This window comes from Thermobia domestica, chromosome 3, assembly GCF_964235325.1.
Source record: "Thermobia domestica chromosome 3, izTheDome1.hap1.1, whole genome shotgun sequence".
Classification (NCBI taxonomy): Eukaryota; Metazoa; Arthropoda; class Insecta; order Zygentoma; family Lepismatidae; genus Thermobia; species Thermobia domestica.
Window position 1 is genome coordinate 5,722,494 of NC_137456.1, and position 11,474 is coordinate 5,733,967.

Consider the following 11,474-nt stretch of genomic DNA (forward strand, 5'->3'; position numbering starts at 1 on the left):
ACATCTAACTCACATTCACCAAAATGTAAAATTTTCGATAAAACATAAAATACTAGTTACGTATATATTTGACAATTGTCTGCCCACAAAGGTAAAGGAGCACAATCAATTAAATTTACAGAAATATATATTCAAATCCTGTGGAACATTTACCAAAGTTAGCTTTTAGCAGTTACCATATTAATGGGATGAGAAATCATACCTCTCTCATATTATGGAAAGGAAGCTTCTATATACCCATGCCTTATTAAAGAGAATAGACTTGTACTCAGTCATATAACCAATTTCAGTGATAAGACACATCAAAGAAGTTAAATTAGTTGAATATCTGAGCACGTATGGAACACATGAACACATGGGAAATACGTATATTTTTCGCATTTTCTCAAAAATGTGACAAGCAGTACCCATAGTATTTACTGAAGTATATATTCAACCCGCAGACGATATTCCCCAATTTTTTACAAATTCCAAATAGTAAACAGCCCTATGTGATTCTCGCAAAATTTAACAATGGGGTATCGATCCTATTGAAACTCGACCCTACTGAAACGAGTACTGAAATTATTCCTTATACTCATTTGTATAAACAGATTATCTGATAAGGGATAATCAGGGGATAAAAAGAACAAACGTTCTTCATATTTCGAATTTTTGCCAATTTCGAACCGAAAAATGGAACAAGACGAACCACACAAAGAAACTGAGGCGAATATCCTGGTCCTATACTAGCATACTAAACTTTGTTTTGGAAACTTCCAGAAGTGACAGTAAGTGCCGATCCAAATTTAAGGGAGTAAGGCAAACTCCCAACAGCCAAAATATAGAGTATGGATTCATGTACAATTCTGAACTATGCCACTTTTAGTATGGCTTTTCGTTCCTGAGCGAGAAGGCCATTAGTACTAAGTGCAGTCGTTGCTATCGAAAGCATTACAAGCATTTGACATTGTTTGGAAGGTGTCTTATCGTAGAGTTGCACGAGATTGGTTGGGCGTTTCGTACGGTTGTCAGATATCTGAGGCATTTCGATGTCACCGTCATTCGATATGGGTACGTTTGTATATGAAGGCACCAATGACGTAAAGATTCCAGTCCATTACGAAAGATTAAAACACCTGACAAAACCCACATATGTGAATGAAGCGTTATGTAACCTTTGATGTACGAAGCTGCCGTATGCACAAAAGTAGGGACTCTCTACAATATCTTCGCCATCTTGCACAGTGTACCGACGACTTATATTAGCATGATTGTTTTTGTATCATACCTGTATACGTTGCCATTAACAGCATTACATAAACGACAGCGTGCAAAGTGGTGTTGCACTCTGGTGCCATCGGCCACATATTGTGTGATGAAATTGGATTCTGCATTATGACAGATATCCATCATATACGTTTGAAGTGGTGCTTGAAAATGAGATCACATTAATACTATGGAACTGCTCACATGCACTACGCCTGGCATCATGGTATGGGGAGCAATCGCCCGATAACTTTCGATCGTTTCTCGTAGTAATCTGAAATAACTTGATGGAACAGACAGACGTAGGTGAAATTCTGAGTCCGCATATATAGTCCCTACTCGTAAAATTCCGCTTTTACGGTCTTACTACAATACAGCCTTTGACTATATATGACAGGTATGACTATTGACATCATGTTGAGGTTCTTCCCTAGGCAGAAAGACATCCTGATCTCTATCAAATTGAACATGTGTGTGATCAGGTCAGACAATAACACCGCGACATTGTCGACCTGCAAGGTCTTGAGGCACAACTACCTCAACTATGTTCTGAATTGCTTCATACAACGTGACGACTACTCTATGACTCACTTCAAAGCTGCATAACTTAAATGCACGCATCCGAACCCAAGCGGGTGCTACAACATACTGATATGCAACACGTATTAAGCATTATAGCCGAATACGTTGTTGGATTGCTATGATATTGCAATCATTACAATTACGCTGTATGATATTGCAACTCGTGAGGTTAAATATCATTCCGTCCCTCCTTTCTTTTTTCTTTTTTATTCTTTCGTGTGTCAGTAAATGCATTTTAAATATACCTTTGAATATAAAATTGCCATTTTTTGATTGATAACATTCGATTAAGTTGTGATTCTTATTCCAATTACTTATCGCCATATTCACTCCATTTACCGACTGACATTCTCATTATTGATCAGGTGTATAGTGCGCTACAAATTAAAATTATTCCAGCAATGATATTGTAAATGTACAATCCGTAACATAGAGGAAAAATACGGCATGGCGCGTCCTCAGGTTGCGGATCGAGGAGAAGGCCTCTAGATATAGAGGTTAGCTGCGAATATACTGAATAAGCAGTCGCGGACAGACGACTAAAAGTGGTCCTCCAGCTTGGGGGTTTGGGTAAGGCTAACACCCTCATCCTGTAAAAAAAAAAAAAAGGTACTTGTTCAGAAACATTCACAAAAGCCTCGGACAAGGACTGATAACTTGGCACGACATCAGCAAAAGAAAATGGACATGAGACTTGGAACATGGAATATTAGAAGTCTTTATAGGGCAGGCGCGTTAAAATCTGTAGTGAGTGAGTTAGAGAAATACAGGATGGACTTAGTAGGAGTTCAGGAAGTTAGGTGGGAAGGAAATGGATCTGAGAATTCCGGAAATTTTACGTTCTTTTACTGGGAAGGAAATAAAAATCACCAGTTAGTTAGGAACAGGGTTTTTCGTTCACAAACGAATATTACCAGCAATTAAACGGGTTGAATTTGTTACTGACAGACTTTCTTCTATTACTCTTAAGGGACGGTGGTGTGATATTATTGTTTTAAATGTACATGCCCCAACTGAAGATAAGGATGACGATATAAAAGACAGTTTTTACGAAGAAGTGGAACGGATATTTGACCAACTCCCGCGATACCATATGAAGATTCTATTAGGGGATTTCAATGCGAAGGTAGGACGAGAGGATATTTTCAAACCGATTATAGGGAACGAAAGTCTGCATAAGGAAAGTAATGACAACGGTGTTAGACTCGTGAACTTTGCAACATCCAAAAACCTAATCGCGAAGAGTACAAAATTCCCACAACGCGACGTTCATAAATACACTTGGACATCACCAGACGGAAAAACACATAATCAAATTGATCACGCTTTAGTAGATAGAAGAAGTCAATCTAGCATAATTGACGTCCGGTCGTTTAGAGGGGCTGATTGTGACACTGATCACTACCTGGCAGTAGCGATAACACGGGAGAGATTATCATTGAATAAAGGTAATATTCAATGTCCGAAAACGGAGAGATTTAATTTAAAGAAATTAGAAGAGAGCCAGGTAAGAGAGGAATACCAGATTGAAGTTTCGAATAGATTCGCGGTTTTAGAAGACTCGGAGTGCACTAGTGTTGAGGATACTTGGATTGAAATTAGAGATAGCATTAAAAGTTCAGCAATAGAAAAATTGGGACACGCGGAAATACGTAGGAACAAACAATGGTTCGACCAAGAATGCATTAAACTAGCAGAGAAGAGAAAACAGGCAAAATTACGGTGGCTACAAAATCCGAATGAAATGACTACACAAAATTTCGCAGATATCAGGCGGGAAACTTCCAAAACTTTTAGAACAAAGAAACGCGATTTTTTGAAAGCTAAAATTAAGGAACTTGAAGATAATAGTAAAAATAAAAATATTCGGGACATGTATAAGGGGATCAGCGAATTTAAGAAAGGCTATCAACCTCGTGCTTATATATTAAAGAAATCTGACGGAACAGTTCTCACCGATACGGATAGCCTCTTAAATAGATGGAAAGATTTCTTTGACGATTTGCTGAACACGCAGCCAAAAAGTAATGTGCGTGGAGAAAAGGAGATACACACCGCAGAACCGTATATTACAGAACCCAATCGAATAGAAGTGGAAGCCGCTATAAAGAAATTGAAGAAACACAAATCTCCGGGTGTAGATGAAATTCCGGCTGAGTTAATTTTAGCTGGAGGCGAAAAATTGTGGAACAAGATACACAAACTCATTCTCCTTATCTGGTACAAGGAAGAATTGCCACAAGAGTGGAAAGAATCAATCATTGTTCCAATTCACAAGAAAGGCGACAAAACTGACTGTAATAATTATCGAGGCATTTCTCTTCTGTCAACATCCTATAAAATCCTTTCAAATATTCTGTTAGCAAGATTGACCCTATACGCAGATGAAATTGTTGGAGATTATCAGTGCGGATTTAGACGAAATCGATCAACTATCGACCAAATATTTACCATTCGCCAAATACTCGAAAAGAAGTGGGAATACAATACCCCGGTTCATCAACTATTTATTGATTTTAGAAAGGCTTACGACTCGGTTAGGAGAGAAACATTATACAACGTTCTTACAGAACTTGGAATACCGAGAAAGCTAATTAGATTAATTAAGATATGTTTAAGTGAATCCCAAAGTAAAGTCCGGGTAGGAAAATTTTTGTCCACGAGCTTCCACGTCGAAAATGGCCTGAAACAAGGAGATGCGTTGTCGCCATTATTATTTAACTTTGTGCTGGAATACGCCATAAGGAAAATCAAAGATAGCAACCAGGGCCTAGAGTTGAACGGAATTCACCAGGTTATGGCATATGCTGATGATGTAAATTTAATAGGGGATGATAGGAGAACAGTAGAAAGAAATGCAGAGATATTATTAAACGCTTGCAGGGACATGGGTTTAGAAGTAAATGCAGAGAAAACTAAATACATGGAAGTGCGTCGGGACCGTAATACGGCAAATTGTGGAGGAGTTAAAATATTAAATAATGCTTTTGATAAAGTGGATACTTTCAAATATTTAGGATCAATATTAACAGACGAAAATCATATTCACGAAGAAATTAAATGTCGACTAAAAGCAGGGAATTCGTGTTACTATTCGGTTCAAAATCTCTTGTCGTCGCGAAATCTGTCGAGGAATTTGAAGCTTAAAATATATAAAACGATAATCATGCCTGTTGTTCTGTATGGTTGTGAAACATGGTCGCTTACTCTGAGGGAAGAACATAGACTGAAAGTATTTGTGAACAGGATCCTGAGAAGAATATTCGGACCCAAGAGGAACGAGAATGGGGAATGGCGGAAGCTTCATAACGAGGAACTACATAGTTTATACGGTCTACCCAACATTGTTAGGGTCGTCAAGTCTAGGAGGCTTAGGTGGGCAGGTCATGTAGCTAGAATGGAAGAAAGTAGAAACGCTTTCAAAGTCTTTACTGGTAGACCCATAGGAAAACTACCATTAGGAAGACCTAGGCGCAGATGGGAGGACAATATTAAGATGGATCTCGCAGAGATAGGAATACAAAGTAAAAACTGGATGCAATTAGCTAAGGATAGAAGTCAGTGGAGAGCTTTTGTGAACGTGGCACTGAACCTCCGGGTTCCATAGGCCATAGAGTTAGTTAGTTAGTTAGTTAGAGGAAAAACACTGTTATTCTTTACCTTTTCTTACAAAAGGAGTTTTGTTAAAACATAAAGTCTGATACATCGTCAACCAACCTTCAAATCTTAACATCATCTGTTTCAATTTTTGTTAATAATAAAATAAATAAACTGAAATTTGCAAAAAAAAAAAAAAAAAACTATTTCAAATTACGTAATTCTTTCTCATTAAAAATAATATAATGCCTTCCAATGTAAAACAGTAAGAACAATACATGTACAATTCAATTAAAAAAGTAATATAATTAATATGTAAGTACCTAACCTTACTTTTTAACTATTGTACTTGCTTTTACAACAATCATGTGGTGCATTCAGTGCATGAAGTCCAATTTTAGTCGTTTTTTGTACATTTTATATTAAACTATGTATATAAAGCTCTGTTCATTGACTAAAATATACATATCCAGATATTGTAAACAAGACTTTATAAGAGAAAAAGTATGTTATTATATCCGTGTACTTCAAATGTACAGTGCAAACTTTACATCTATTTCTATCAGACGTTTGGTAATTGAATTATATTTACTTGCACTCTAGGAACCCCATAGTATACTAGACGTTTTTAAGAGTATAATTATCATAATGATTTTTGCAGGAACCATTACCTAAGGGATCCCTGGATAAACGGAAGAAAACTAGGAAATTCACAGTGTTCAGGAAGTATATTATTATTTTGAAAGGATTCTGCTTACGCCGGGGAATCGTGGATGCAATTGCTCTCGTAATTTTCCCTTTGACATTCATTGCATTTAACTTGTTCTACTGGCACCACTACTTAACTCAAATGGAAGACAATTGGAACAACATATTTACCAATGAAACAAAGGATATATGAAGCGTTTTCTTCAGCAAGGACGTTCTGGTTAAAGGACAAATGCAAATACATCCAATATTGGTATTATTAATACTCTAACTCAGCTCTTTTTTTTAAAAAAAAAATGTAAAAAGATACATAATCGTATCTTCTTACCAGGTTTATAAAGTTTAGATTTGCGTGGCACGTTGTTTCACTTTTGATTATCAATGAGGCAGATTCTTTTATTCCTCATTTTATATTATTTGATCTATATATTTGAATCAAGTGGAATCTCCAGATATTTTCTTTTTGCAATTTCCTCCATAGTTTATAAGGTAATTTATCCATGTTTTATGATTTATCAACTATCATACCTTTTCTTCTTATTCTTCAGTAACTGCCTCTTTTCTCCTATCATTCCAATATTTTTATTTGATACCACAACTACCCAAATAATTTCCAAACATTCGTCTAAAACATCACCTATCAAAGGTTTGCATTTTCTGTTTCCTTCTTCGCGTAGAGCACTTTAACACCCGAACAAAAACACTCTCCATAAGCATACCTTTATCAGCCTTTACTGAAGAAATATACAGCTCACTTTTGTTAGAAGCTATTGATTTTCCTCGAATACTTTATTCTCGTAAGCTATTCTAAAATTTACACTTTGATGCAACTATTACCGTTTCTTATTTTACTTCCTACGTACTAACTTCGTTTACTTCTTCCACTAGTTGATATCTCATTTTCATATTCATTTCCGTTAATTAATTTCTTCCCTAGCTCATAATTGTAGTTTTACTCTTGTTGATCTCTATGATAGATATGTTAGTAATCAGTTGTTGCATTTATTTAAGAGTTATAATTACGCTCCAGAATGTCTGAAAGCCTGTAAAATATTGTCCACAATTATAGGAGTGTGTGTTTTGTATCTCTGAACAGTTATTCCTCGGATATGAGTATACTTGATATTTATTGATTCTTCAATGCTAAACAAAATTGATAATGTGATTTTGTTCTTGATTCATTTATGAACTGTTATTTCTCTACCCGTTCTTCTATCTCAGTTATTGCCTTCAGTTGATTGTGGAAATAATGTACTATTATTATCTCCTTATTCGTGATTCCCTAAGAATGTTAAACATTGTGTTAGATTTTACTTTATTAAACGCATCATTCAAGATTATAACGATATATACGTTGCCCCTGATAATAGAAATTTCCCCCCTCTGCTAATACTACCTCTATCGTAATTTTGAAGCTTCTAGAGATTATTTTCGAGCTATGAGTAACCAGGATTATTATTCTGTTATTATTGCATTTCTCACTGAGGAATGATTTTTTTTGAAGTAGCCAATATCTTGCTCTGGGAAGTGAGGATAATTCTTATGTTCTTAATAAATGTTACTATTTAAGTATTCAATCTGTTCTCAACTTCCTGTTTCACACTTTATATGATATTCTTTGGTATCACATCTACATCTTGGGCATTTCGCGTTTGTTGCAATGCCTTGTGTTACGTTTATATGGTGCAAAAAATATTTTTGATATCTTATTCTAATTCATCTCTATTTGCTAGTTCTTCAAATGACGTGCCGCTTCCGTAGTACTTTTCTCGATATTATTTTCTTATTTACACTCTATTATCTCAAATATTAATGACCCTTCTTTCTTTACCTGTCTATATAATCCTCCTTTCTCTTCCTGGTTATAAATTCTTCTTAATTTCTTATTAGTCACAAATGCTTTTCATATATATATATATATATATATATATATATATATATATATATATATATATATATATATATATATATATATATATATCCTTTTCTTTATCGTGACATTGTTATTACTTTCATTCCTCCCTGACGAATCTGTTCATTTAAATGACTTTGTTTCTTATTCTTCTATACTACTCTTAACTTCATCGTTGTCAAGATTCCTCAATATCCTTCTCCCATTAATTTAGTCCAGAATATCCTTGTTGATCCAATCTTTTCTTCCTTACTTTCTGTTAAATTTATTTCGCCTATTTTTTAAGTTTAGCATGCTATTACATAATAAGAAGTGTATCGTTTGTAAACTTATTTATAAGCATCACAAATATTTGTAAGGAATGTTTTGCACATTTGAGCGTCTTTTGGCTTACTTTTAATAAGATACTTTTAATAAGATAATAGCATACAGGTACTTTTAGTAAGATAATAATTACTTATCTTTTTCTTATTCTGTAGCAAGCTAGCATATATGTGTACAACAATTAATTATATTTGTTTTTATACAATTGTATAATTTATAATTACTTAATTATGATTGCTTAAATGCTTCATTGTTATGTATTGTGATAGATTAAGTTTAGTTTTTTTTTCCACATAGATATGTGATTTACGTTTCATGAAGGAAAGTTTTACGTAACTAAATGTATATTATAAACCATTATTGGTATATAATCTGATATCAAAATCCTACATTGAACACTAATATGTAAGTTTAAATTATTGATTTCTCTGTCTGAGATTTCTCTGAAATTTTATTAAAAGTAACATAATGTTATTATCCATATTTGGATGTCATTTTTTGATATTGCAAATATATCATATTGCTATCCTTTATACTGAGTATTGAAATACTGTAAAATGTTTTTCTTATTCATGTACTTGTGTTATAGTGAATTGTGGTCTTATTCAGTACAGTTGTTCGTATAGTTCTAAAGAAAGCATATTATCCGTTTAACTGTTTTAGGAACCTGACATTCTCTTTGATAGTTTATTGATATGAAAGAGTTTTCGAACTGTGTTATTTTGTCAAAGTGAAATAAGTATAATACTTCGTTACAATATAAATAGAAACTGTTTACAGTTTCGAAATCTTATGGTATGATTGAAAGAGTATTTTCACATGTTTAAAGACACACAGTTAATGAACCTGTGCACGAACTCTAAATACTTGCTACTAAAATGCTTAACATTGTGCATAAAATCTTGTATTTTATCTAAATCCCAAAGCAGTGAATATATTCACACTTTTTGCTCTGTTCAAGAAGATACATATAATTAAACAAGATACTTTGCAAGGGAATTCGTGTTACTATTCGGTTCAAAATATCTTGTCGTCGCGAATTCTGTCGAAGAACTTGAAGCTTAAAATATACAAAACGATAATCATGCCTGTTGTTCTGTATGGTTGCGAAACATGGTCACTTACTCTGAGGGAAGGACATAGACTAAAAGTATTTGAAAACAAGATCCTGAGACGAATATTCGGACCCAAGAGGAACGGGAATGGGGAATGGCGGAAACTTCATAACGAGGAACTACATAATTTATACGGTTTACCCAACATTGTTAGGGTCGTCAAGTCTAGGAGGCTTAGGTGGGTGGGTCATATAGCTAATGGAAGAAAGTAGAAACGCTTTCAAAGTTTTGACTGGAAGACCAATCGGAAAACGACCATTAGGAAGACCTAGGCGCAGATGGGAGGACAATATTAAGATAGATCTCGCAAAGATTGTAATACAAAGTAGAAACTGGATGCAGTTAGCTAAGGATGGAAGTCAGTAGAGAGCTTTTGTGAACTCGGCATTGAACCTCCGGGTTCCATAGGCCATAGAGTTAGTTAGTTAGTTACTTTGGTAGTTCTACATCACGGTCTAGTGGTGTTGATCGATACGGATATTGATTCAATACCATAACCAGTTATTGATTCAATAATATTTGTGTTATTAATTATTAATTCAATAATTATTGCGTGATTAGTTATTGATTCAATAATTAATTCGTTATTTGTTATTAATTCAATAATTATTGTATCATTAACTATTTGCAATTATTGCTTCATTAGATATTTATTGCCAAGGAATATCTAATAACAATATTCCTATTAACTTTGTGTGCACAATATAACTAACGCCAGATGGCGACAATATGGAAATAATTAAAATATGAAATTTTCATATAATTTAAACTCAAATAATTTAACTAACTAAATATTTTTTCATATTTTTTTACTTAATTAATTGTCTATAAGTTGTATTATAATGTTTCTAATTATGTTATTACAATTATAATTTATATTAATATAATTATCTATGTTGTATTATCTGTTGAATTCAATCAAATAAATTTAATATAGAATTTCATATAATGTTCGAAAAAAATTCTAGTTCGTCCTGGCAATGCTCTTTGAACATTCTCAACTGGTTAATTATACAATGTAAACAAGTATGGAGTGAGTGAGATGGTACGATTTCTGTTTGCATTCAGTATGCGAAGTTTTGACCATTTGATCGTTGAACTTTTCTTGTAGATATCTTTTTTTTTACTTTGTACAAGGATATTACATCACCGAAGTACCGATTTATAAAATTATCTTGCAGAAAAATTATTTTTTAAGAAAAAATTCTAAGTGGGAAATACTCTGTTTAAAACTTGTAGTCATGCAATGTAATGAAGATAAGAGAATGACGGTACCATCCCAATGTGTAATCATCTACTAAGCGTGAAGCTTTCGCTGTTAGAAATCACATTTGACGGTAATTAGTCAGTACATGCAACTTTAGATATGAATGTTAAAATGTATGTGTAATATTGAAAGCAATAAAGTGAATAATAAACGGAATGTCTAAGGCCAAAGAGTATGCATCTAATGAACGAATGTGAAAGAAAGTAATAATATGAGATAAACATTTGATATATTAATACTTATTTAACAAACACCAGATACAGCTCAGAGACCATTATATACTGGATATCTAACAACCACAATTACAATAGAAAGGATTTGGGAAGGTAACGGCCAGGGCCTGTTTAGTAGGTACCATCCCGGTGTTTGCCTGGTAGGAGTGAGTAAAAGACTGAAAAGCCGCAGTCAGGATGGTCGGCAGCTGGAATCGAACCCACGATCTCCCGAATGCAGCCAACGCTCCATTACTTGAGTGAGTTTAGTTTTTTGTTTATTTTTATGCATATATAATATACAAAACAGAAAATGCAAAAAATAATAAAACATGTTTTAAAAAGCTGCAAATATTTATTGTGATATTGTCATGGTTTTTGTCCCTCTTGGTGTTGTGTATTGAAAAATTTGTGGTAGGTAGAGCTTGGTTGATAAAATCAGTCCCGAATCGACTTCCACTACCGGTTTGTTTATAAAGCTCCTCCAATAACAACAGTATTTACAGAAG